At 41.8% G+C, this 26,669-nt stretch overlaps 1 protein-coding gene and 1 long non-coding RNA gene across 4 annotated transcripts in view; one reads left to right on the top strand and one right to left on the bottom strand.

The window, feature by feature from the left end:
• The window catches only part of Pkig (cAMP-dependent protein kinase inhibitor gamma), a 99,016-nt gene extending 78,792 nt beyond the window's left edge, over window positions 1–20,224 (bottom strand). For 2 of the 3 annotated variants that reach the window (XM_063248291.1, XM_013150341.3), the window contains exon 1: window positions 20,085–20,221. The gene's annotated coding sequence lies outside the window, so the exon portion shown is untranslated. Of the gene's footprint in view, window positions 1–20,084 lie in introns of all 3 variants that reach the window. The other variant, XM_003467674.5, reaches the window with a different exon arrangement.
• A 20-nt stretch (window positions 20,225–20,244) lies between these two features.
• On the top strand, window positions 20,245–25,379 carry LOC134475992 (uncharacterized). Its single transcript, XR_010047369.1, has 2 exons — window positions 20,245–20,368; window positions 24,891–25,379. It is a non-coding gene; the product is annotated as an uncharacterized LOC134475992 (long non-coding RNA).
• Window positions 25,380–26,669: the final 1,290 nt, after the last annotated feature.

Genomic DNA, 26,669 nt, shown 5'->3' on the forward strand with positions numbered 1-26,669 from the left:
CCTAGTCGGTTCAGAGCCATGGAGAAACACACTCAACGGTTGTAGAAATCAAGCCCCGCTGTCTAGTCTGTCTGAACGAAGCGCTGGTGGTAGAGTGTAACTGAATAGGTGAATGCATATACACAAATCCAGAACACGCATGGCTGGGTAACAAAAGGAGAAGCACAGCTAAGTTCCGCCACCTTCATTACCTCAGCAATGAATTCTTATACTACAGGTTCTGTGAGCACATATTCTCCTTTACTTTAAACTCCTTCATTAGGGAACTCATTAAATCAATGACACTCAACAGGCACAGGCAGCTGCAGGGCTTTCTGGAAATGTGGGAGCAGAGGGTGGCACTTTTCATTGTCATATGACTTGATTACCTCTTCCCTGCAGTGGGCATTGAGTGGTGGGGACCAGGATGCTAAACATCCAGCAACTTGTGGGCAATTTTATAAAAACAGAAGTTGTCCCTTACCCTGCTTAACTTTGAAATATCAAAATATTGTGTAAATGAAAAACCTCTTTAGAATGGTCTAAGCCTTGTATTTAACTTTTTATTTTTTATTTTTATTTCTTTATTTTTTTGGTCCTGGGGATCAAACTCATGACCTTGTGCTTGCCAGGCAAGCCCTTGTGCCACTGAGTTAAATCCCCAGCCTTTTAACTCTTTTTAAAGATGCAACAAAGTATTTATTTGCACATGGTTTTAGAAGCAACATATTTTTTTTCAGGAAGCACCTACTATGTATAAGTAAAATGGTAATGTGCTTTTTTTTTTTTTTTTTTTTTTGGTATGTGCAGTACTGGGATCAAATCCAGGGTCTTGCACATGCTAGGCAGGAATTTTCTCTAACACTGAACTACATCCCCAGCCTCTGTGCTTTTATTTCGGGGTGAATCATCAAATCTATACCATACTTTCAAGTACAGTAGTATAACAAAATGCATGCGCACACACATACACTGAATAAAGCATACACAGCAAAACACTAACAACTGTGTTTTGTCTAGACGTCTGATACAGATGTTTGTTGTACTCTTCAATTTGTTCTATACGTATGAATTTTTCACTATAAAAAGCTGTGGGGTTCATCTGGCTCTCATTAAATAAAATGTTGAAAGTACCGGCGCTACCTGGGTGAGGTGATGCACACCTGTAACCCCAGCACTTGGGAGGAAGAGGCAAGAGGATCATTGTGAGTTCAAGGTCAATTTGGACCACATAGCAAGAACCTGTCCCCCAAAATAAAACACTACTAAGCCCAGAACTGTGAGCTTATACAGGTTATCTTTCCTTCTTGTGTTCCAGTTTCCTCATCTGTGATTTAAGGATAATAACAGTACCTATCTCATCAGCTGTTAGAAGCATTAAGTGAGTTAATGAATGAATGGAAGCCGGGCACACTTGGGCACAGACAAGGTGACTAAAGTCAGGGCTGCTGCACTATCATTATGCTTCAGTAAACAGTCACTCACTTGTGTGCCTGCTTATTTTCTACTCTTGAGTTATTACTATGAGCAGCAAAGTTGGCAACTCTGAACCCAGGGTCATTTTCAGAGTTTCCTTCCAAGGAAAGCTTTCTCCCCACCTTCCTTCCTGGATGTGCTCCAGGCAGACAGACATTACCTGTGCCTCTGACACTCTACTGTTTTTTCTCAGACAGCTCCTGACTTATTCTCTCCCCTACCAGAACAGTTTCCTTTTTTTTAAGTGAAGAAAGAGGATGACTTTCATTCTTAGCCAAGAATCCCCACCAAGACAGCGTTACTCCTCCCTCGTTCCTCCCCACTAATCCTACCCAGCCTGCAGGATGCTGGCCAAGCACCAGTCCCCTTGTGAGCCTGGCCAGACTCAATCATCACGTGGCTGTCGCCTTTGGGGGTCTTCTTCTCTCAGGAACTTAACACAGGACCCCCTTCTAGTGTTGGTATCTTGCAATTTATAGATTATCTCCCTGACCAGTCTTTAAACTCTTAAGGACAAGGGCTGTGCCCGTCTTAGTTACGTACTTTCCTAGGCTTCTCAGTCTCTCACAGTGGTGAAACTGTTCCCCGATCTGGGAAGCTGCATTTGCTAAGAACTGTCCTTAATACAGCTCAAATAAAACTTTATCGAAAGGCTGTGTCCCAAACAAAGTGGTTCACTGGTGTCCAAGGGTGATTCCAATGAATTTCAAGTTGCAGTTGTCACATGATCATCAAGGCACACTGAAGGGCAGACCTAAGATCCAAAGCCCAGCACGTGCTGTCTTCCTTTCCTATAAGCAAACCCATCATCCTACCTGAATGCCTGGCTGGAAGGACCAATGTGACATGACCCAGGAGTGTAGTTCTGAAGGTGACAGGACCAGAGTCCCTTTTCCTAAATAGTCTCCACTGAAAGGCATAATGGGGCTAGAGGGTAGCTCAGGGTACAGCACTTGCCCAGCATACACAAGGGCCTGTGTCCCAACCCCAGCGTTTCAAAAAGAAAAAAGAAATGTATACATGCAGTGGGAGAAGGGAGATAAAGAAAAAAAGAACAGCTTCATTCCAGACTGAGACTGTAGTGGCAGCACCAGAGAATTCCGGTGAGCTCCGCAGGACCAATAGCTCCCTTGTGTACAACCTGCCAGTCTTTCCACCATGCTGAGAGTCAGAGTCATACACTTTGTCAGTTTACAAAGCCTGACATGGTGACCCTCGTCTTGATCATGTCTCTTATCTGAAATTCTGCCATTCTCCCTGTCATCCTCCAATCCCCAACTCACGATCCTATTTGTTCACTGCGTAGGACAAACTTACCTCTACCCTAGAACCTTTGAGAATGGGCTTCTAGTTGTGGCTGTACTACTTGCCAGCTGTGTGACCGACCACAGGAAAGTGAATGGGTCACTTTGAAACTCAGCCTCCTCATTAAGTTCAATCATTCAGGAAATCTTTACTGAGTGCCTCCTACATTCCAGGTCCGAGTCTAGGCACGGGAGATAAGCTAATGACCAGAACCACAACTTACCTTCTACTTGACAAAACAAAAGGCAATTAAACAAATAATGTCAGAGTAGCAAACTGTTTTCTTCTTCTTTTTTGTGATACTGGAAATTGAACCAAGGGCCTCACCCATGTGAAGCAAGTGCTCTTTGTGATTTATATCATTTATATGTATTGGGGCTAAGTAGTAAATTGTTCTTTTTGCGATAAAACTGTACCTATTATTTGTTCAGTTTGTTTGAATGAAATTTTAGTAAAGTACAAAATGATATGAATCACAAATGCTAGGAAGCCTGAATTTTTACTATCTAAACAACAAAACCAAAAGTTTAAAAAGCCAAACCAAAATGGAAGTAGTACTTTAAATTTTAATTTCAAGTTTTAAAGCACCCTGAGAATTTCAGTCTAGGGCACTGACTTTTTGGCCTTATGTAAATCATATGCCAGGGAACATGGCAGCTGACTGTCCTGTCCAAACACTGCAGAAATGTACTCTAACCATTAGAGTAGCCCATGTTTGTTCCACAGCACCTAATTCTTATGTCAGACAGATAAGTCTGTACATGGTTCGGGTGGATGTTCTGCATATTTTGAATTCTCTGCAGCACTTAGGATAAAGAAAAGTGTTTAAAATTTAGTGTTCAGTTAAAAGAAAACTGATTTTCTGGAGAAATTTTGCCTTTGTGAAAGGGGTTAAGTAATCTGTAGATTACAGAGCATTTAGTAGGAGTAAATTGTTTTGAGAAAAATCTAGACAAAGATATTATTTGTACTTCAAAGATGGTAAAAGAGATTCTCTTATGAGAATTTTCCAACACTAAAACTCAGCTCAGGACTCCTAAAGAAAACCTTTTAATCCCTTCATCAACTTAGTTCAGAAGTATTCCAACTCCTATGTATATATGGACAAGCTATATAAAATGAAATGATTTTCACATTCTAGAAACATTTCACAAATAGAAACAAAGCTTATACTATTGGTATAACGTTTATGTCCAGGTGGACTAATGATTCTGGGGATGAATATCATGAAATCTCAGAATCATATAACAGAGGAATTGGCTAGATTTCTAAAACAACCACTCTTAAAAACTGTGATTAAGGTTAATTAATCCAGAATACATCTCTATGCATTATCTCACTGCTTTGTGTGATGTAACATACTATTATTATTATTATTATTCCCATTTTTCAGATAAAGAAACCAGCTTGGAAAGGTTGGTGTCCAGGTCTCCAAGTCAGTGTCACAGTCATCAAACTCTGCTCTCTTAAGCTTGGCAAAGGTGATTTTAACAGTGACAGCAGTGCGTCCTTCAGTTTTCTTTGCACTTGCGTGTGTCAGCAAGTGCATGTGATCTTCACAATGGCATTATGATGAAAGTATGGAGGTTTGTCTATGGGCCACCACCGTCTTTTCTCTTTCTGTATCCCACCCATTCTACATGCAATTTCTCTCCCCAGAAGATAAAACAGGTATCCCAAAATTTTCCCCAATCAAAATTTGTTCCACACAGCTGGGCGTGGTGGTTCATGCCTGTAATCCCAGCATTCGGGAGGCTGAGGCAGGAGGATCGTTGCGAGTTCGAGAGCAGCCTGGGCTATAAAGTGAGCTCAAGGCCAGCCTGAACTGCATAGAGAGATCCTGTCTCAAAAAAGACAAAAAAAAAAAAAAATTGTTCCATACAAGGTATGGTGGTGTATACCTGTAATCCCAGTCAACTGTGAGTTTGAGACAAAAGGATCACAAGGTCAAGCCTTGTCTGGGCAACTTAGCAATTTAGTGAGAAAATAGAATGTCTCAAAATAGAAAGTAAGAAGGGCTGGGCCTATTGCTCAGTGCAAAGGTTCTGGGTTCAGTCACCAGTAAAACACAAACACACACACACACACACAGCAAAAAGCAAGTAAGCAATAATAGAGGAAAGTGACACTGATTCATTCACTCACTCTATGAACATAAAATAAATACATATTATGTTTTAGGGTATGTAGGGGGTCCCATGGAGAAGTTCTGGTCCTTGCCAAGCAAAGGGTTTGGTAGCAGACACAAAGCAAATGCAAAAGTAATTATAGAGGAGGATTATTTATGAGTAATGCTATAAAAAGAATAGTTCAAAGTGCCACATGATTTGGAAAAAGTTATCACATCAGAACAAACTCTAGTATGCAAACTCTCAGGGACATCCAAACTTTTTGATACATTAAACATTTTTTAAAATCAGCGAGTGGCCCATAAAAGAAAAGAAACTAAATTCAAAAGCAAGATTCAGTCTGGAACACCACATGCTCTCTTTTATGGTATTATAATGGTTCCCAGACTGAAATTCAGGGCCCTCAGTAATGAGAGAAAGAATTCCTTGGCAATTCTCAGATCAAAACATACTGACTAGAGAAGACTTTTTGAAAAGAGCTCACAAGAGGACCACTTTTAATACATAAAAATGACTACATAAATGTTCAACAATAGGTTTTGGTGATATTCATTTTAATACATGGACAGAAACCCATACATCAGAATTTTAAAAGGAATAAAGTAGACATTCTCTTCATGATGGGATTATGAGAAAAACAGTATAATTTTTGTTTTTGTTTTTGTTTTGTTTTTGCTTTGGTTTCTAGTGAGAAAAGGTCTCAGAATCTAGTTCAGGCTGGCCCTAAACTCACTATGGAGCCTAGGCTGGCCTTAAACTTGTGGTGATCCTTTCCCAGCAGTATAATTCATTTTTTAAAAATACCATTAGCTAGGTATTTAGCTCACAAGCACAAGCGCCTGCCTAGTGAGCGCAAGGTCATGAGTTCGATCCCCAGTACAAAAATAAATAAGTAAAATATCATTAAAGGATGGAATCATGAGCCAGGCATAGTAGTGTATCCTGTATCCCTAGCTACTCAGGAGGCTAGGGTAGGAGAATAGCAATATCAAGCCAGCACATGCAATTTAGCAAGACCCTGTATCAAAATGAGAAGTGAAAGAGGATGGGGATGTAGCTCAGTGGGTTTGATCCCAGGTACCATGAGGCAGAGAATATCTGAAAATGAAAATTCATAAACTCATCACAGTGATGCAGTACTATAATCTCAGTAGTCTGGGAGACTGAGGCAAGAGGATTATAAATTCAAGCCCAGCCTCAGGAATTTAGCAACTTAGTAGTAACCCTGTCTCAAAAGTTAAAAATGAAACAAGAGCTAGGAATGTAGCTCAATGCAAAGGCTCTGGGTCAATCCCCAGGTACTACAAAAAAGTGACTACAGATTCATAAACTGGGAGTGGTGGCACATGTCCATGACCTCAGCACTCGGGCACCTGAGCTGGTAGGACCCCTCTAAGTTTAAAGCCAGCCAAGGAAACATAATGAGTTCAAGATCAGCCTAGATGACAAAACAAAACACTCTCTCAAAAAAAAACTTGCCAAATACTTCAGAAATGACCAATGACTCTTAGAGAATAAGTCCTAATAACGACAGTTTGAACTGCAACTGTGATGCTCATCTATGATTCCCAATTTGTAGTAGAAAGATACTTGGGAAGTACCATGAAGGCAGAAGCAGAATTCTACATTTTGATGGTTTTATTCTTCAGCTTTTTTTTTTCCTGGTGTCTTGAGATGGTGTCTCTCTACGTAGTTCAAGCTGGCCTTAAAATCACCAGGTAGCCCAGGATGGCCACAAACTCACAGCAGTCCTCCTGCATCAGCCTCCCAAATGCTGGGATTACAGGCGTGCACCATGATACCTGCCTCTTTAACTTTTTCAGAGGTCTCTTCCTTCCCTAACTGGCTAAAATTTTTCTTTTTTCTTTTTTCCTTTTTTGAGAGAGATCCTGCTATGTCTTCAGGTCTCTACACCCGGCCACAAGAACTCTGTTTAGCCATTAACCTTTATCAGGTTTCAAACATATTCAACTTACTTTTTAAAAAGTTATCCTTTTTTTCTTCTTGTCCTCATATTACTTAATATAATGTTTAGATATTATGTAATTATAATAACAAGTTAAACTCAAATAGGTTTAGAAACCAGCCCAGCTAGCTCGTTAATCATCACTATCAACATCATGACAAACACTTGGAATGTGGTTAATATCTGCCACGAACCATTCTAAACACTCTATATATATTAAGTCTTTTACTCCTCAAAAAACCCACATACCATGGTGACCATAATTTTACAAATAAGCAACCTGAGCCATAATGAGATTAAGTGACTTGACTGAGATAATACAACTAATAAAAGGCAGAGTGAGAACTTAAATCTTGGCAGTTTCTTGCCCAAGTGAGCTACACACGTAGTTCAAGGGCCAGACTGAACTACATCGTGAGACCCTTTCTCAAAATAAAAATTGCTGGGGCTGTAGCTCAATGACAAAGCAACATGCCTGGGAGGCTCTGGACGAAATCCCCAGTATTAATAAGTACAGAGAAGAAGGGAGAGAGGAGGGAAAGGCAGAGAGAAAGAACACTTCCTAACAATCACAATTCTCTTTCTGATTGGTCTTAAGATAATGTCACTCATTTTGAGTAAATTTAAGAACCAGGCCTAACCCAGTCACACGTGCATCTGGGACTTGGCCTGCTGCCGCCAGAATTCTGCCGCTAGCCTACGACTAAAACCAACTCTGAGAAGCATACAACCAAGAGAACAGAAGGAAAGAGGCCTGCAGTCATGGACTAAGTGAACCGGGAAGCCTATATATTTTTTGACTTACAGCTTACATACTTCCTCTAGTGATAGAGCAGACCTCAAGGTTCACTTAGTCCACAACTGCAGGTTTCTAAGCATGCATGCAAGGCTGAGCATGGGGTCCTCAAAATACCGCTGTGCCTTTTCCATAAAACAGTTACTATACAGTAAGCTTCCAAATAATGAACTATTTTAAAAGAGGCTTTTGAAAGAAAAGTTAATGAATCATTATACATATTTCAAAGGCCTCATAATAAACACAGCAGCTAACCTTATCTCAGGTACTTTCTACCTGCCAAGAGTATACGGAGCCTTTTATTTCAAGCAATCCTCATAAAAAAACAAGGAACTTTGATTACACACATTTTACAAGTGGGGAAACTAAACTCTGAAGCTCAGAAATGTTAAGTAGCTTATGTGTTAAAGCAGACAGTGCCTAGGCCAAGATATGAATTCATGTCCAGAGGACTCCAGTGCCTCATGGCTCAACATGACCTTGTACTATTTTCTTATGTATAAATAAGAGCACATCTAAAAACTCTCTGAGACTGAACTATTCCCTTAAAAATATTCTGTTCTCTTGACCTTCTAAGTGTAATATACTTATCATACCACGTCTCAATTTTTTGGTTTAGAGTTAGAAAATATGGGTACCGCATTTAATAGATACCACATAAAACATCCCAAAAAACACTAAAATCTTATGCACACAAAAGGCAAAAGAATCACACATTTAACTGATACTGAAGATGAGAATTAAGGAATTTTCTTTTTATTAAAGAATTTTCCTTTGGGGATACATAGCACAAAAATGTAGATGCACAGAATCATGATTAGGAGAAAATAAGATAATTCACATTTATTAAGTCTCTTCTAGTGGCCAAGTTTTATAATGGCTAAAAAGAGACAGGCTCTCATTATGTTGCTTAGGCTGGTCTCAAACTCTTGGGCTCAAGCAACCCTCCCACCTCAGCCCTACCAAGTACAGTAAGGCATCACTGTACCCCGCTTGTGGTAAACTACTAACTTCTCCTCTTTCTCCTCTGCCTCCTCTTTTTCCTCCTTTTCTTCTTCTTTTTTTTTTTTCCAGACAGGGTCCAAGCTGGCCTTGAACTTACTATGTAGTTCAGAATGGCTTCAATCTCACCATCCTCCTGTCTGAGCATCCCAAGTGCTACGATTAGAGGCGTGTGCCACCAAACCTAGATTTGGCTAACTTTCAAATGACCCTCAGGAGCCATTTTATTAATTCAGGACCCTAGACTCAGACAATTGCATAAGGTTACCCTGAGCTTCCTGAAACCCAAGTTCTGATTCTTCCCATTGTACACGTGAGTTCTAATCCCTTCCATGGACTAGCAAACAGAGAAGAACGAGGCCTGAGAACTTAGGAAAGCTATACATTTTACCAGTCTTCCTAGAAGTAGCATTTTAATTAAGATTGTCTTACTTCTGCCAGGCACTGTGGCACATACCAGTAATCCTAGCACTCAGGAGGCCGAGCAGGAGGGGTGCCCCAAGTTCAAGGCCAACTGGGTTCATAGTGAGTTAAAGGCAGCCTAAACTGCCTTCCAAGACTCTGTCTTAAAAAAAAAAAAAAAAAAAAAAGTTATTTCCAATTATGGTGCCTTTAACTGGACTACATTATCCCTAAGAAAACAACCCACACCAAAAAAGATCAGTTCTCAACTTAAAAGCCATTAAGAAACAGTTATGTTCCAGATAAACTATTTTAAAATAATACATATATATTAGGTAGCAAAATACAATCAGTAAGGAGTAAAATGCTAAGCTTTGGGACAAATATTCAAATAAAAAATGTAAATCAAGTCTTAAAAGTACACCATTTGGGCTGGGGACACAACTCAGCAGCACAGCACCTGCCTGGCAAGCATGAACTCCTGAGTTCCATTCCCAGTATCAAAAAAAAAAAAAAAAAAGAAAAAAAAAGAAAAAAAGAAAAGAAAAAGAAGGGGACACAACCTATGGAAATCACTTAAAGGGTGCAGCTTAGAGGTAAAGTACTTACCTAGCACGCAAAAGGCTTTAGATTCAAGTCCGAGTTCTACAAACAAAATATCACCATCACTCAAATCTGCTTCATGTACAACTAAATATATTACGTATGAAACTTTATATTGCATATGTACATGACACTGCCCTTCTCTAGAAAGAGAATGCTAGATCATAGAATTAAGGAGTATTATTGAACTGGTAGGACAGCTCTGCAGTAAGCACTGCCCAGCATGAATGGGCCCTGGGTTCAATCTCTAGCAACACTACAAAAAGAAAAACTGTATTATTTTGATAAAAGATAAAAAAGCTATTGAAAACAACAAAAAGAGGGCTTTATGAATATTTTATGTAGTTTCTTCATCCACAAGGTTGCACCCATCAGCCAACACTGCATACCTCCCTCATGCGCTCATTTTCAGAGCCACCCCAATCAGATGCTAATCTCGAACATCCCGTAGCTGTTAGTCATCTCAACCAAGGAGCCTGCTGACCATGTTTTCAATAGGATGTGGGGCTGGGGATGTAGCTATTACAGACCATTTTCCTAGCATATGTGAGGCCCTGGATTCAATTCCCAGCACTGAAAAAAACAAAACACCCTGTGACTAAGCCACATAGAAGCAAAGGCAAGGAGAGCACAAGGTAACAGGAGAAAGGAAGCTTCACCGTAGAACAGTGCTCAGAAGCAATGGTTCTTGGGTTAAACGCTTTCATTAATTCTATATTCAATCCTAACAGCAACCTTATGAGGTAGACACTATTATAAAGGAACTTAAGACACTTATTCAGCACATTTCCAGTACATAGTAAAGCCCTGAAAGTTGGCTCCCTCCCTTATTATATAATTTGGAGTAACTGATACTCTCCAAACCTGTTTCGACAGCTTTAAAATGTTAATTGTGCATTATAGTCTGCACACTAGGAATAGTTTCTTGTCGCAGGTGTCATTAAATATCCCACCTGCTCGTGTCCCGAGCCAATTCTGAGGAGGACAGAAACAACATTTGGGTCATGATTATTACCATGGTGAACACGGGATATCTGGTTCCTCCACCAGACTACCCTGTGCCGGAAGCCAGAGGGCTGGGTATTTCTCCCCACCTTCATGCCTGCCCAGTTCCTTCTTCCCTGTTCCAATCGACCAATTCTGATGAGGACCCATGATGCTTTACAGCCATGGTTAGAATCATTTACTCCACCTCCAGTATAAGCAGAGAATCAAGACGTATCAACAGATGTGACAACTGGAGGGTGACAGTCTTCATGTATCTATTTCAACCTGGATATTAGGTTAGGTCACTGAGGATAGTGTGTTTTCAGTACTAAGGATTGAACCCAGAACCTTTCACATGTTAGGTAAGCGCTCTACCATTGAGCTATATTTCCAGTTCAGTAGCATACTTTTTTAACAGTCACCCAAAAAGACTTTCAAAAAAAATTCTAAAATGGATCAATATGTCATTCATCAATACACTGCCTAACTATGTTATAGATGGACCAATATACTGTGCTATTTTATGAGGAACAAGTTTGAACATAATTGAATCCTCAGCTGAGAAATTTGCTATACTTCAGAATGGTCACTGACAGGCGTAGTGGCACAGGCCTGTTATCTCAGCACACGGGAGACTGAGGCAAGAGGACTGCCATGAATTCGAGGCCAGCCTGGGATATGCGGGAAGTTCAGGACCAGCCTGAACTACATACCAAGATCCTGTTTAAAAAACAAAGCAGAATGCTCATTGGCGTACTGGAACAATATGGTTTGACCTTAGGAGAAACACACACACACACACACACACACACACACACGGGTGTTACAAGGGATTGAACCCAGGACCTTTGCACAAGCTACATAACCAGTCCTTTATATTTCATTTTGAGATAGGGTCTTGCTAAGTCACTAAATTGTCCAAGCTGGGCTCAAACTTTTAGTCCTCTTACAACAGCCTCCCAGAGTCCTGCAGTTAGAGGTATTTATTACTATGTCCAACTTTATATCTATACTTTTTTTAGTATTAGAGACTGAACTCAAGGTTTCACACATATTAGGCAAATTCTCTGCCACTAAGCAACCTCCAGAGTCTTTTTTTTTTTTTCTTTAAATAATACAGACTGAATCCAGAACCTCTGCACTGAACTATAGTTCCTTCTAAAAAAATTTTTGAGACAGGGTCTCACTAAGTTGCCCAGGCTGGTCTCCAATTTATGAGCTTCCTGCTTCAACCTCCAGAGTAGCTAGGATTATAAGTCTGTGTCTAGCTAAAAAATTCCACATCACAGCTGAGACATATATAGAGAGTGGAAAAAGAAATTTCACAAAAGAAAGCTGAAGTTTAGTCTGTAAAATGCACTTTTTCTCCCTTTTCTTCCTTTTTTCAGTTCTTTAAAAAGGTAAAAGGCCATGCATGATGGCACACCCCTGTACTCAGAAGGCTGAGGCAGAAGGATTGCTGCAAGGCCCACCTGAGCTACATGGTGAGATCCTGTCTCAAGAAACAATAAATAGGGCCAGGGATTTGGCTCAGTGGCATAAACACCTGCCTTGTAAGCGTGAAGTCGTGAGTTCGATCCCCGGTACCAAAAAACAGAAAAGAAAAAGAATAATGTGGCACAAGTGCCTGGGTGGCAAGTGTGAGGTCATGAGTTCAATTCCCAGTACCAAAAAAAGAAAACAATGAGTAAATAAGTAAACAGGTGATGAAACGGGGCACGGCAGTACACACCTGTAATCCCAGCACTCAGGCGGCTGGGGTAAGAGGACTGCCATGGTTCAAGGCCAGCCTGAACTACACAGCGAGTCCCTAGCTAAGAGAGAAAGAAAGAAAGTCCTGCACTAAATGGAAAATTATTCTCCTCCTCCTTCCCTGCCAGTACTTACAAATTTTTGTTCCAATTCTCTTTTCATTATTAACACATGTTAATTATAAGGACTCCTGGGACTCACTGAGTATTTCCATACATGCCCATATCTTACACTGATCACATCCATGCATCCTCCTCCTACCCGCTCCTGGCACCCAGCAGCCTTCCCGGCCCCTAGTAAGCACTATTCTACTTTCAGGTGGACTTTCTGTTTTTTCTATTTTTATTTCCACATGAGACAGAACATGGAATATTCCTCTCTGTGTCTGGCTGATTTCTCTTAATATGATACCCTCCAGTTTCATCCACTGGGCTGCAAATGCTAAGATCCCACCCTTCTCTGTATCGAATACTCCACAGTGCACGTCGGCATCATGTTTTCCTTATCCTGTCACCTACCAACAGGCACCTGGCCGATTCCACATCCTGGCTGTCGTGAATAATGCTGTAACGGACACAGGTAGGCAGGGATCTTTTCTCTATGCTGACTGAACTTCCTTAGGATGGATGTCCAGGAGCGGGACACGGAGTTCTATTTTCAGTCTACCGAGGAGCCTCCAGACTGTTTTCCGTAGGGCTGTACTCATTTACATTCCCTCCAAGTACATACAGGGCTCCTTCTTCTCCCTATTCTCACCAGTATTTTTTATTTATTGTTAACAATAACCAGTCTAACTGGGATGAGATATCTCTTGTAGTTTTAATCTGCATTTTCCTGATGGCTGGTGATACTGAGCATATTATATACATATTGGCCATCCGTATCACTTCTTATGAGAAGGGTCTATTCATATCATTTGCCAATTTTCAGTTGGATTACTTGTCATTTTGTTAAGTTTTTCAAGTTCTTTATACACACACACACACACATATTTTTTTAGACAAGCTCTTACTACATAGTTCAGATTGGCCTTGAACTCACTATGGGAGTACAGGTGTATACCATCATACAAGCTGAACTGCAAATTTAGAGGGCTACTTCTTCCTCAGCCTCCCAAGTACTGCGATTATAGAAGTGTGCCACCATGTCTGACTATGTATTTTTAAGATACTAACCCAGGGGCTGTGAACACCTGGTAAGCATTTTCTACCATTCCACACATTTGTCCCTTCTGTACTCTGTTGATTGCTTCATTTGTTGTACAGAAGCTTTTTGTTTCAATTTTAGCTTTTGTTTAGCACTTTCAATTTTAGCTTTTGTTTCCTGTGCTTTTGGAGTCCTGTTCAGAAAATCACTGCCTGTACCATTATCTTGAAGTGTTTTCCCCGGTACTTGCCGTTTGAGTTGATTTGTTCACAGGGTGAGGGAAGGGAGCCCGCTTCAGTCTTCTGCTAGGTAACCCTTCTTTACACAAATCTGATGGCATGTCATTTCCTTTTTTATTTTTGATAATACTGAGGATCAAACTTAGGACCTCCCTTATGCTAAAGAGAACGCTTTTCTCCTCCTCGTAGCGGCTTTTCTCGCCCTTCTGGTAAAACTCCTAACCGCTGTACAAGGACTCAGGTGGCTCTCTGGCCTCTTTCCTCCCCCTCCCCAGTCCAGTCCCACCAGGGCTGGAGGCTCTGCCCCAGATGCCAGGACATTTCCTCTTCCACTTCTCTCCCCCGCGACTCTTAGCTGTGAAACGCGGCCACTCTCCTGCAATGTCTCACTAACCTTCCCCTCTGTTCCCTGCTAGCTGCCGCAGCCCTTTTTCACCTTTTCTCTCCCATCCCACTCTGTAAAACATGCAATAGTGTCGTTCAGGAACTTAATTTGTTCCACAATTTTATATTTTGGGGTGTTCTTGCTGTTGTTGTTGTTGTTTTTGAGGTAGAGTCTCCCTATGTAGTTAAGGCTGGACTTGGTCTTATTATGTGGCCCAGGCTGGTCTTCTTGGCAATCCTCTTGCCTCAGTTTCCCGAGTGCGGGGGCCACAGGTGTACACCACCATGGCAGGCCAGTTCTATAGTTTTGGAAAAGATGACCATGGTTGCATTTATCACCCAAGGTAGAGTTTCAAACAAAACAAAATTTTACCAAAATTCTTCTGTTTGTTAACCAAATTGTTTGCAAACAAAAGCACTCATGATTCAAGGTACCACTGTATCTTGACTGCTTTTTCTGATTGTGAAAGCATCTTATGCTCATAACCAAAAAAAAAAAAAAAAAAAAAACCAAAGGAATAAGCACTTTCCTATAATCTCACAACACAGACATAAAGAGCTTATCTTTCGGCAGACACGTTTCACAGCCTCATTCACAGTACTAAAAGATAAAAAAGCAATCCAAGTTTCCAGCAATGACAAATGGATCAACAAAATGTGGCGGTGCACACTTAGGAACCCAGCTACTTGTGAAGCTGAGGCAAGAGGATTCCAAGTTTGAACCCCACTTGGGAAACTTAGTGAAAATTTGTGTCAAAAAAAAAAAAAATCTGGGCATGTAGCTCCATGAGAGAGCAACTGCCCAGTATGCCAAAGGTCCTGGGTTCAATCCCCAGTGTTGGGAGAAAATAAAGGAAAAAAAATAGATGATGGTTTACAGGAGGTAGAGCAAAGGAGGAGGGGAAATAGACATTGTTTCACATGTACAGAATTTTACATTCTCTGTTATTGTTTTTTAGTTTTTTTGTGGGCACTGGGAATCTAACTCAGGACCTCACATTTGCCAAGCAGATGCTGTGCCACTGAGCTATATCCCCAGCCCCTAGAATTTTAGTTTTGAAAGATGAAGAGGTTCTGAAGATCGGCTGCACGACAGTGGGAATATACTTAATACTGCTAAACTGTACACCTAAAAATGGTTGTGAAACCAGACATGGTGGCACAAGCCCATGATCCCAGCACTCAGGAAGCTGAGGCAGAAGGATTGCCGTAAGTTCCAGGTCCACCTGAGTAATATAGTGAGTTCAAGGCCAGCCTTGGCTGCACAGTGCGACCTGTTTCAACTCTCCCTCAAAGGTTATGGACAAATATCTTCAGACATTTTTTCATATAGATATGTATATGCACACTTAAGAATTACAACATCCTGTGTCTTTTACACCTAACATATGAACCAAATATCTTTCTACTATATATAGCTCCCACTTAATTCTTTTTTTAATGGTTGAAGTATCTATCAGATGGCTGTACTATAATTTAACCAGTCTGTTTTCAGTTTTTCAACATCATAAAATCATCAGTCTATCTTTGCATACTTTTTCATCACATCTTATTACAGAGACTAATTTTTACCTCTCCCTTTTGGTATCAATATTCTAATTTCCCTACAGAAAAACTACCTCCTCTTTAACCAAATACCCATCCTGTCTTCTCACTCTCCATTTTGGGCCCTTTTTAGTCAAGGTGGCAAAGCTTGGCATATTTATTTTTAAGTTCATTTCTAAGTGTTTTTCACAGTGTTATTGTCATTTTTCCTACAATTACATTCTCTATTATTGCTTGCATAAAGAGGGAGGGAAAGAGCAAATAAAAAGAATTAAGATGTGTTATGTTCAGGTGCCAACTCCCCATGATGAATACAATCACCACGTACTACAAACATGTATTAATTTAAAAAATTTTAAGACAGTTACTGCTTTTTGGAGTGGAAGGGCCTAACTCCATGGTACGACACATGCTTAGCATGCTTAAGACCTCCCAGCGCCAAAAAAAAGAGAGGGGAGGAGAGAAGGGAAAGGCGGCAGCTGTGACTGGGGGAGGAGGGAAGAGGAGAAGGAAGCAGCCATTGCTTTTTCTGTCTCACAGCTGCTTGTTCACTTAACCTTACCTGTAAATACTTTAAACTCGGTTTGCTTGCATTTTCTCAGCATATAATCACATCATAGATAGAAAATTATATCTTCTAGGTAGTGATTAAGTCTAAAAGCTCTGGGCTCAGACAATCAAAATATAGGATTCATACAGTTTGAGTAAATATTTTTACCTTTTTTCCTAATCCCTAATCCATCACCTGGACAGAACAGGCATATCAGGGCCTATAACATATTTACTGGTTCAATAAACAATTGCTATCTTCCAGTAATAAATGTTTTGTTGTTGTTGTTGTTGTTTTGATACAGTATCTCTTTACATAGCCCAGGCTGGCCTCAAACTCATGGCAATCATCGTGCCTCAGCCTCCCACATACAGGGATGTGCCATTATTTCCAGCATCTGCCAGCAATGAAAATGTGACTTGTTGTGTCACTAAATTGCCTAGGCTAGGCTTGAGCTTTGCAATCCTCCTGCCTCGGCCTCCTCTAGTGCTGGGATTACAAGACTGGGCCACCGTACCTGGCTGAAAATGTAACTTCACACGAATATACCTTTTGTTGCATTAGAGTGGCTTTGTTGGCAGTTACTTCTGTCCCTACTCCTCCTAAAGGCAGAAGCCAGCAGTCTGTTACAGGACCCGTGCTGTGAAGCCGATCCACTCCCACCCTCTCAGGAAAGTTGTGTGATCAATTTTCCCTTCAGCTGCCGTGTCTTCTTAGCCTTTACACTGGCTTCATGCCCACAGCATCTGCGCTCTCTCCCAGGCTTTCTTCCTCAATTGCTCTCCATCTTTTCCCTCCCTCCCTTCACAGCCAAACATCTTTGAGAGCGGCCTACACTTTGTCTTTCTCACATCCCACACTTACCTCATCCCACTGATACATTACACTGAACCTTTGGAAGCTGCCGATATTATAGATTCCGCCTCCACCTTTTCCCCAGATCTGCTCAATGAGGTCCCTAGTGACCTCTCTTATTTATTCAGAGGACACATTTTAAATCTAACTTAGCTCACTTGACATCTCAGCAGCATCTAGCAAAGCCGACCTCTTCCCTTGTCTTTTTTGACTACACTCCCCTGGATTCCCTCCTACTTCTTGGGCCATTTCTTGGGGATAGCCTAAGCGGATAGCTCTGCCAAGAATGTGCCGTGTAGTAGCCTGAATTATCTCGGCCTTTGAAAAAATTCTCTCTGGATGGCTGTCTTTCAGCATCAATCTCTAAATTCTCATTTTAGTGGATTTTCATCTGCATGATATACACTAATTTTGAATGTGTTTGGAATAGGACCCCCTTATCATTTTTCCCAGATTCAACTGACCCCCTCTGCTCCCTCAGGACATTCTATCAACACCTTCCCTGAACCTCCAAATGTGGCTGGATTCACCTTAACGTGAGTCTCCTTTCACAACTCTCACCATACTTTAAACCACTTGTTTGAGGCATGCTTTCTTCACTGTATGTCCTTAAGGAACCAATTTTCTTTATTACAGTGCCTGGTACATAAAGATATTTGCTATTGTGTGGATACAGTTTGAGTACATCTTTTTATGTGCCCTTTTCCTCCCCTAAAAGTTTACCTTTTGAAACTCGGTCTCCACTATAAGATACACAGAGGGTAAAGACTTTACCGGAATACGGCATTTGGGATGAGATCAGTATTATATAAAGTCATCAGCATGGAATACTCATGGACTAGATACTGGTGGCCTGTTTGTTCGTTTGTTTTACGGCACTGGAGATTGAACCTAGGGCCTTTACAATGAACTACCTTCTGCACCTTTTTTTTGTTTTGAGACAGGGCCTCACTAATCACTAAGCTGCCCATGTTGGGCTCAAACTTGTGAACTTCCTGCCTCAGCTTCCCACAGTGCTAGAATTACAGGCTTACACTCCTACACCTGGCCTTGAATACTCGTCCTTTGAGCCAGCCACGGTGGCCCACACCTGTAATCTCACGGACTCTGCAGGCTGAGGCAAGAGGATCCTAAATTGTCTCACATGTGTGAGACTCTGGGTACATCCCCCAGTACTGCAGAAGGAAAGAGAAAGAGGAGGAGGAAGAAAAGAAAGAGAAAGAAGGAAGAGGCAGAGACCAGAAAAGACACACTTGTGCTACCCATGTGCTGCCATGTGATGATCTAAGGCACATTAAGTCTGCTAATAAGAACACTGTCAGGCCTGGACCCTGGAATCTCTAATACCGTGAGCTAAATAAATCTTGTTTCTCTATAAAGTTGCTCAGCTTCAGATATTTTATTATAAGAATGAAAAATGATCTAAAACAATATTCAATTCAATAACTATTTTTAAAATTACCATAAATGAATGACTACAAAGTTAAAAAGTAAATGGGAGGAGGGATGCAACTAGGGAAGAATAACAAAAACATCTGATCTTTCGGAAACCACACACACACACCTCTTGATTAAAACCCTTGAGAGCATAATGTGAAGTGAAATAAATCAGACATACAAGCTTAAGCATCATATGGTTTCTCTTACATGAGAAACTCAATTATAAATACAGAACGAACTAAGATAGATAATAGGAAATAAAGAGAGAGATCCTTCTCAAATGGGGAGGAGATAAAAAGATGAAGGTTAGGGGCTGGGGATTTAGCTCAGCGGCATAAGCACCTGCCTTGCAAGCAGGTGGTCGTGAGTTCGATCCCCGGTACCGATAAAAATGAAAAAGACAAAAAAAAAAAAAAAAAAAAAAGATGAAGGTTAGGGGATACCTTCGTGATACACAGGTATCAACTCCATACAAGGAATGAAAAATTATCTATTAAAAACATATACTAATTTTTCAAAAAAAAAAAGTCTTTGATAGCTTCTCTACCCTCAAAATAAAAGTCCAAACTGACAAAGAAAATCTTTAAGAGGGCCAGCTGCTTAACTCTGAAACATCAATTAGCCAGAGTACCTCCACCTCTCAGAATCTTGTCTCCAACCAACATGAAATCCCCACAGATTTTCAAAGAAGCCTGCTCGCTGTCCTCAGGGCTTTTTTTTGTCTTTGCACACGCTGCTCTCTCTGCCTATACACTGTTCACTTCACCAAGCTCATCTTCTGGCCAATACAAAGGCACCCTTCGTGTTTCATTTTGGAAGTCACCTTCTTTGGAATCTCTGACTATGCTGTCTCTGAAAATCTAGATCAACTGCTCTCTTTATGCATTCACAGACCTCTTTAGGTCCAAAATCATAGTTCAAATCTCAGTAAATTTCTGTTTATGGATCTGACTCCATAAGACGGAGGGCAAAATGTCTCATTCACTTTTTTTCCCCTGGCTATAGCCCAGGCCTTGGCTCATAACAAATGCTCAACGATGTTCCTTGTGATAGTAGCAATAAAACTCCAAAGCATTGGAGACTTATCTGCACAGATTTTAAATATAAATTTACTTTATAATAGCCTTATAATACAGATGCCCACTACTATTCCCATTTTGCTGGTGAGAACACTGACACACAAAGCAGTGAAATCTCTGTGACCTCAGAAGAGTCGCACACGCATACATTTTCTGCAGTTTCGAGTTATTCCCTGACACCCAAATAAGAAGGGCTTTGAAAAAAGAAACTTTTGAATGAGGCCAAGGAAAACACAAAAATACAATCAACAGCCTACAGCACCTTCCACCCAAACCCGGGGCGAGGGCAAAGGGCAAAGGGGACGCCACCCCCGGCGCGCGCGACAGAGGTGACCTGGCCCCTGCGTCCTTCCCTGGGGTCTCCCGCGGCCCAAACCCGCGTCCGCGGCGAAGAATTGACGCCAGTCGGGGCGCATCTGGGCCGCGACTGCCCGTTGGCCCCCGCTCACCTGCAGTCTCACTGACTCGCCTTCTCGCCGTGCCGGGGCAACCGGCGCTCGGCGCCTCCTGGGGGCCGCCTGGCGCCCGCAACTGGCAGCTGAGCCGTTGCCTTGGAGACCTGGGCTGCCGAACTCCCGCGGCGCTCGCGCTACGGCGGCTCGGATGGGACCAGGAGGATTTGCGGTCCCTTCCGCAGCCTGGGAACTGGCGGAGGTGGAGGGAGGGATGGAGTCGGAGTCCTGAGCGCAGAGGGATCTGTTGCTTAGGGTTTGACAGCACTCAACTTGGCTCGGTAAGGGTGGCAAAAGAAGGCCAGCGTGGCCAGCAGGACTTGTGTCTCCTTGTACCTCAGTTCCTCTCTCTCTCTTTTTTTTTTTTTTTTTTTTTTTTTTGTCTTTTTCATTTTTATCGGTACCGGGGATCGAACTCACGACCGCCTGCTTGCAAGGCAGGTGCTTATGCCGCTGAGCTAAACCTCCAGTCCCAGTTCCTCTCTTATAACCCGAGAAAGTTTGGGGAGGAGAAGGCCCTTCAGCCTGAAGACGCTTGCCACAGCGCCAGGCGGAAGTTTGCCATGGCGCGAATGTTCAATGACTGGAAAATCGATGTGCAAGGGTTGGCGGATTCTTCTTATAATCTGGAGTGTTGTGACAGGGAGCCAATAAATTTGTTTCTTTGGGTAAGAATTGGATCACCAGAGTTAATTTCAGTGTGAGAAATAATTTATGATCAATGATTACACTTGTAAGAATAATCTTGCAGGTCTGCTCGAATTTGGCGGCAAAGGTGTTCCTTACCACCGTTTGTAAAAACAAGAGGACTGAGACCAGCCAAAGTGTCCATCAGTAGTGGACCGAGTAAATAAATTATGATACACCTATAGCATAGACTACTGTGACAGGGTCTAGAATAGTTGAGGCTGTAGATACAGGGTTTTGGTTTGGTTTTTTTATTTTTGTTACACTAGGGATTAAACAAAAAGCCTTGACACTGAGCTACATCCCAATACCCGCCCCCCCCCCTTTTGATATCAGAAATCGAACTCAGGACCTCGGGCTTGCCAGGCAGGCGCTGTGCCACTGAGCTATATCCCTGGCTCCCAGCCCTTTTAAAAATTATTTTGAGACAGCTTGCACTAAATTGCCCAGGCTAGACTCCAATTTGCAACCCTTCTGCTTTAGCTTTCCAGAGTGCTGGGATTATAGGCATGTGCCAACATGGGTTGTTGGTACAGTTTAGATATAGTGCTATTTTGAAGCTATGTATATAGCAATGTTACTTTTTTTTATTTTGAAGAGGGTACTGGGTGTAAAACCCAGGGGTACTCTCCAACTGAGCTATATTGCCATCCTTTTAATTTTTTTTTTTACTTTGGGACAGGGTTTCAATAAATTGCCCAGCCCTACTTTTGCTTCTGCTCTTAATCCCAGCAACCGCCCCCTCTGCCTATGAGCACACCCACCAGCAGCCAAAAGTGATCCTTTTTTTTTTCCAGAATGGAAAAAATGTAAATGCAAACCTGGTGTGGTAGCTCATACCCATAATCTCAGCAATTGGGAGGCGGAGGCAGGAGGATCACTGCATATTCAAGACCAGCCTGAAGACCTTGTCTCAAAAAAACAAATAAAACAAAAACAAAAAAGTACAACCAGGAGTGTCAGTTTACATCTATTGACAAGTGTGAGAGTCCCTGTCACATAAAAAATTTTAAAAGAACTGGAGATATAGATCAGCCTTCTTTGGATTGATCCTCAGTACCACAAAATTAATTTTTTAAGTAGAAATACAACTCTGTTCTTCTCAAAGCTTTTCAGTGGCTCTACATTTAAAATTACAGTAAAGTTAGACTTTTCTTTTGTCTTTTTCATTTTTATCGGTACCAGGGATCGAACTCACAACTGCCTGCTTGCAAGGCAGGTGCTTATGCCGCTGAGCTAAATCCCCAGCCCCAAAGTTAGACTTTTTATTGCAGTCAACTGGCCCCTATGTGAAACGCATCTGGGATAGAAATCTAAGTATACTTTTCACCATTTTTCCTTGTGTCTGTGCTTTGACCACACTGGCCTTGAGGTTTGTGTTTTCTTTTCTTTTTGTGTTGCTAAGGCTGAAATCTAGGGTCTCAAGGGGGCAGAAAACCAGTTTGTTCCCTTCCCTGCTTTGTGGTTTTTAAATCCTGGGCACTTTTGCCTCAAGGCCTTCACTTTTGTTGTGAACACTTCCTCCAAATATCCCTATGGACTGTTTTTCTTCTTTCCAGTCTCTGCTCCTCTATCTCATCCCCCGAAGACCTGTCCTCTAGGGTATCCCAACAAATTGGGCTTAGTCACTTGTCCTAAAAAGTAAGTGGAACATGTAATGATGAAGTACTGATATAGGGGAACGAAATTTCTGACCTACTTTATGTCTGGTACAAGTTTGTCTTCTCTAAAATCAAAAAATGAATTTTAGAAACAATGGAGATTAAGAACACAATGTATTTATTGAGGGAAAGAAAGCTTCTATTGGGGCTGGGGATTTAGCTCAGCGGCATAAGCACCTGCCTTGCAAGCAGGCGGTTGTGAGTTCGATCCTTGGTACCGATAAAAATGAAAAAGACGAAAAAAAAAAAAAGAAAGCTTCTATCTGAGAGAAAGACAGATGGGGTCCTGAGTGGGTTGCCAAAGACTCTTGTCTTTTCTAGGGACTTTTATAGAGCAAAACCACAGGGTGAGATGGGTCCAAAATGGGAACTCACAAGGTAGGCATAAAGTAGGACAGAACTATGGTCAACCAATAAGATTAATTGTTCAGGTAAAGTTGGTTAAATTGGGGACAAATGGGGAAAGGAGTCACATACCAAGTAGATGTGCTTAAACAGCACTGACTTCCTGTAGGCAGTTGGGATGGTGATTCCTGGCTTCCTCAAGGTGATTTGTTTGATCTTTTGTCTTGAGGTCTGGCCCACAGTGGGAGGTGTCTGTCTCCCCTACACTTGCTGTAGTCTTCTATGGTCTTCTGCACTGGCTCCCTCAAGGACCTTACCCTGTCTGACTGCCTATAATATGTTTAACTGCCTGTAACAGTACGAAAAGAATTTCATCTGTGTAGCTAAATTGGAAAGAGAAAGGTGACTAGATATCCTTAGTCCTTTCTTAGACGATACTGAGGAGTGTTAGGTTTAAACAGAGAAAAATTGAGGTGGGTTGACAGTTATGCATCTTATTTATACTCTGGGTCAAACTGATCTGGTTGATCATCTAGAGGCAGGATAGGAGAAATAAAAGATAGAAAAGGCAAGCAAATAACTAAAAAGTGTACTTTACAGAAGACTGCAACTTATGGGTCTTAGCCAGTGTAATCAAAAGTGAGTCATGTCAGCTTCCCTTGGTTAAATTTGGTCTCTTGGCACCAAGGATTTAGCTTAGTGACATAAATGCTGCCCTGCCAAGCACTAGGTCATGAGTGTGATCCCCCATACACACACACACACACACACACACACACACAGGCTCTTCCTCTACCAGAGCCATCACACCAAAAGTCCTCAAAAATACTAAAAGTCTGTAAATTGGCTTGAGAAGCTGACCCTAAGATAAAAGAGCAGGTTGAGCAAACCCAAACAATGCTTGAATTACCTATTAAATTTTTAAAAAGCCCATACCTGTAGAAAAGGCTAGTACCCTTCTGGGGATGGACTACATTTTCCTGAGGTTTCCAGCCCTTCAAGAGGAGCAGAAATGTTCCCAGTCCCAAACTGTAATGTCCCTCATTTCTCTGGCCACCTGCGCTCTACTCTTAAGTGGACCCTAAACCTTTCCTATGCCTCTTACTGACCATCTTGAAAAATTTTTCTCCAAAATGGGAATCAGTGAATGCTTCACAAAGAGTGGTTTTTTTTTAGTTCCTTATTTTAGCATCCAGAACCTCAGACCCAGCTCAGTGATGATTTCGTTTCTTATTCTGTGAGGTATCTCTGGAGAAGTCCTTATTCCTTAAATGGGGATTTGGTTTCCATGAGAAGCTTGTTCGTGGTTAGAGAGGCAGCCTCATGGCCTCAATAGGGCGATTGCTCCCTCTTAGCCGGAGGATCTCATTGTTACAGGCAGCTGAGTTAGTTAGAAATACTATAGGCAGTGAGACTGGGCTAGGTCCTCGAAGGAGTGAGTGCAAAAGCCCAAAACACCTTTCAACTATGGGGGAGACAGACACCTCCTGCTGTGGGCCAGGCCTCAAGACAAAAGATCAAGCAAATGCATCCACATCCTCAGAACTGATATTCTAAATAGTTCCCTGTCATCCTGAGGAAGTCAGGAGTCACCATTCCAACTTCCTATGGAGAAGTCACTGCTCTCTAAGAATGCCCACTTTCTCCCCAATTTAATCAATTTTACCTGAACAATTAATCTTATTGACTAACTATAGTTCAGTCCAACCTTATGCCCATCTGCCTTGTGAGTTCCCAGTTTTCTCCACCTTGAAACCATCTCACCCCATGATTTTACTAGTCCCTAGAAAAGACAGTCTTTGGCAACCCACTCAGGACTCCTGCTGTTTCTTTCTCAGACAGAAGCTTTCTTAATAAATATATTCTGCTCTTAACCTCTATTATGGATTAAGAACTGGTGGTCAACTTAACGCCAGCTGGATTACATCAGCATGGCGCTGAGTGTAGATGTTCTAGCTGAGGAAAGTTGCCAGCGTAAAGAGACATGGAGAAGAAGTTGTTGCGTTGAGATGTTGAGGCATTGTGGGTTCTCCTACGAGTTGCTGTTTGAGCCGTTGGTTCTCCTGGAGAACCTCTGGTCCTCACATCAAGCATTATCTCCTGGCTCCAGAGGGGAAGACATGTGCCACTTGGTCTCCAGGATGAACTCGTCACACTGGCTTCCTGGCAGGTACTCGACTGTGCTTGTCATTGGAGGAGCTTAGGGCCTCCATGTCGCTGAGGATGGCTATGGTGCTTTTCAGGACAGTCCTGGTCTTTGTTATGAGTGTGACTTCTCGGCTCCAGCGTAGAAACCTCAACCTATCAGCACAGCTTCTTCACCCTGCTGGCGTGGACTTCCTGTCTTTGAGCGCTGACCTTTGGGCCTTCCCAGCACGGATCCATAAAAGAGACTGGTGTGAGTCCTTGTGGGCTCTAGAACTTCAGTTGGACTCATGGGAGACATTGTCATGAGTTTTGGGTCTGCATCTGGACTCATGTGGGACATTGCTATGGGATTCAGGCCCTTTGCTAAACATTCTGTCTCTGATGTTGTGGATAGATTTCCTGCATTTCTTTGTGTTAACTCTGGGTGACCATCATAAAAAGAATATTAACATTTCCATGTCCTGATTTTAATTGTTCCCTGCACAACCTCTGACTACAACAACCTCCATTGTTTCTAAAATTCATTCTTCAATTTTAGAGAACATGAACACTTACGGACATATGGTAGGTTGGGAGTTTCATTCCCCTATATCACTAAGTTAGGTAGAAATATTATAAGTAGTCAGACCAACCTAGGCCTTTAAATGACTTAGTGCAGAAGATAAGAATTTACACATACAACTGTGGCTGGAGGTGTACGCATTGAAGACCAGGCCTTGGGATAAAAATGGAATGGCTAGACCAACATACTTCTTTGAGGGATAAGCAATGTACTATAATTGATATTGCCTGGTCCAGTAAAGTCTAGATATCAGCCACCCAGATAAGTGACCAGGAACTCGTGACTCATCTCTTCCAAAAGAGATCCTTGTTCTTTCCACTTACACTGGCTACGTAACTTGAGTCCCCACTGGATCAATATTGCGTCAGCAGCTATACTTGTAATCTTATTGGTGAATCATAGTTTCGTTCCACATTGTACTCACTTCATGATTTTGCTCTATAAAACTTCCTCCAAGAAGTGGGCTTGTTGGTAACCTACTTTCTGGGCCCCTTCTTGTCTCTCTCAGTAATGTCTTTTCCTCAAAATTTCCTGCTCTGAACCTCCATTGTTCCTCAAAATTCATTCTTCAATTTGGGGGAACATGAACTTGGCATATTGGGCATCTAGCAGGCTAAAAGTTAAATTTATTTTATTTCCTATATTATTTGGACCCTATATCCCTGGGATCACAGGCCTTTACCACCACACTCACAAGTTTTTAAACAGATATTCCTTATGTGATTAACACGTCCATGTGCAGAGCTGAGTAGAAAACTGACTCAAAACGCAATGTAATGAAGGGGACAGCTACAAAGAAAGGTGGACATGCCAAGGTTTTCCTGCCCATTGGGCATCGGTAAGCCCACATGAACAGTCAGGCATTTTTACCAAAAGGAGCCCCTAAGCCCGTGTTATAGTCCATTCATAGATTCCCACAAAGTCTCTTCTCTTGTCTTTTTTTTCTTTGTTGTCATAGGGTGGACTTGCATATTGCTTCTCTTTCCCTAGGGCAGAGGTTCCTTTAAGGATAGGTACTTCATCGTGTTGCCTATTTTTTCATCCCTGGGAGCAGTGCCTGGCATATAGTTAAAAGAACAAATGCTCTCAGCTAAGAAAATGAGGTGGGTCTGGTAGCGCATATGGAATTCTGGGAGGCTGATGCTGGATAATTACAGGTTTGAGCCCGTCCTGGGCCAC

The sequence above is a fragment of the Cavia porcellus genome, unplaced genomic scaffold (assembly GCF_034190915.1).
Source record: "Cavia porcellus strain 051 isolate PalLab524CR breed Dunkin Hartley unplaced genomic scaffold, mCavPor4.1 scaffold_5, whole genome shotgun sequence".
In the NCBI taxonomy this organism is placed as follows: domain Eukaryota; kingdom Metazoa; phylum Chordata; class Mammalia; order Rodentia; family Caviidae; genus Cavia; species Cavia porcellus.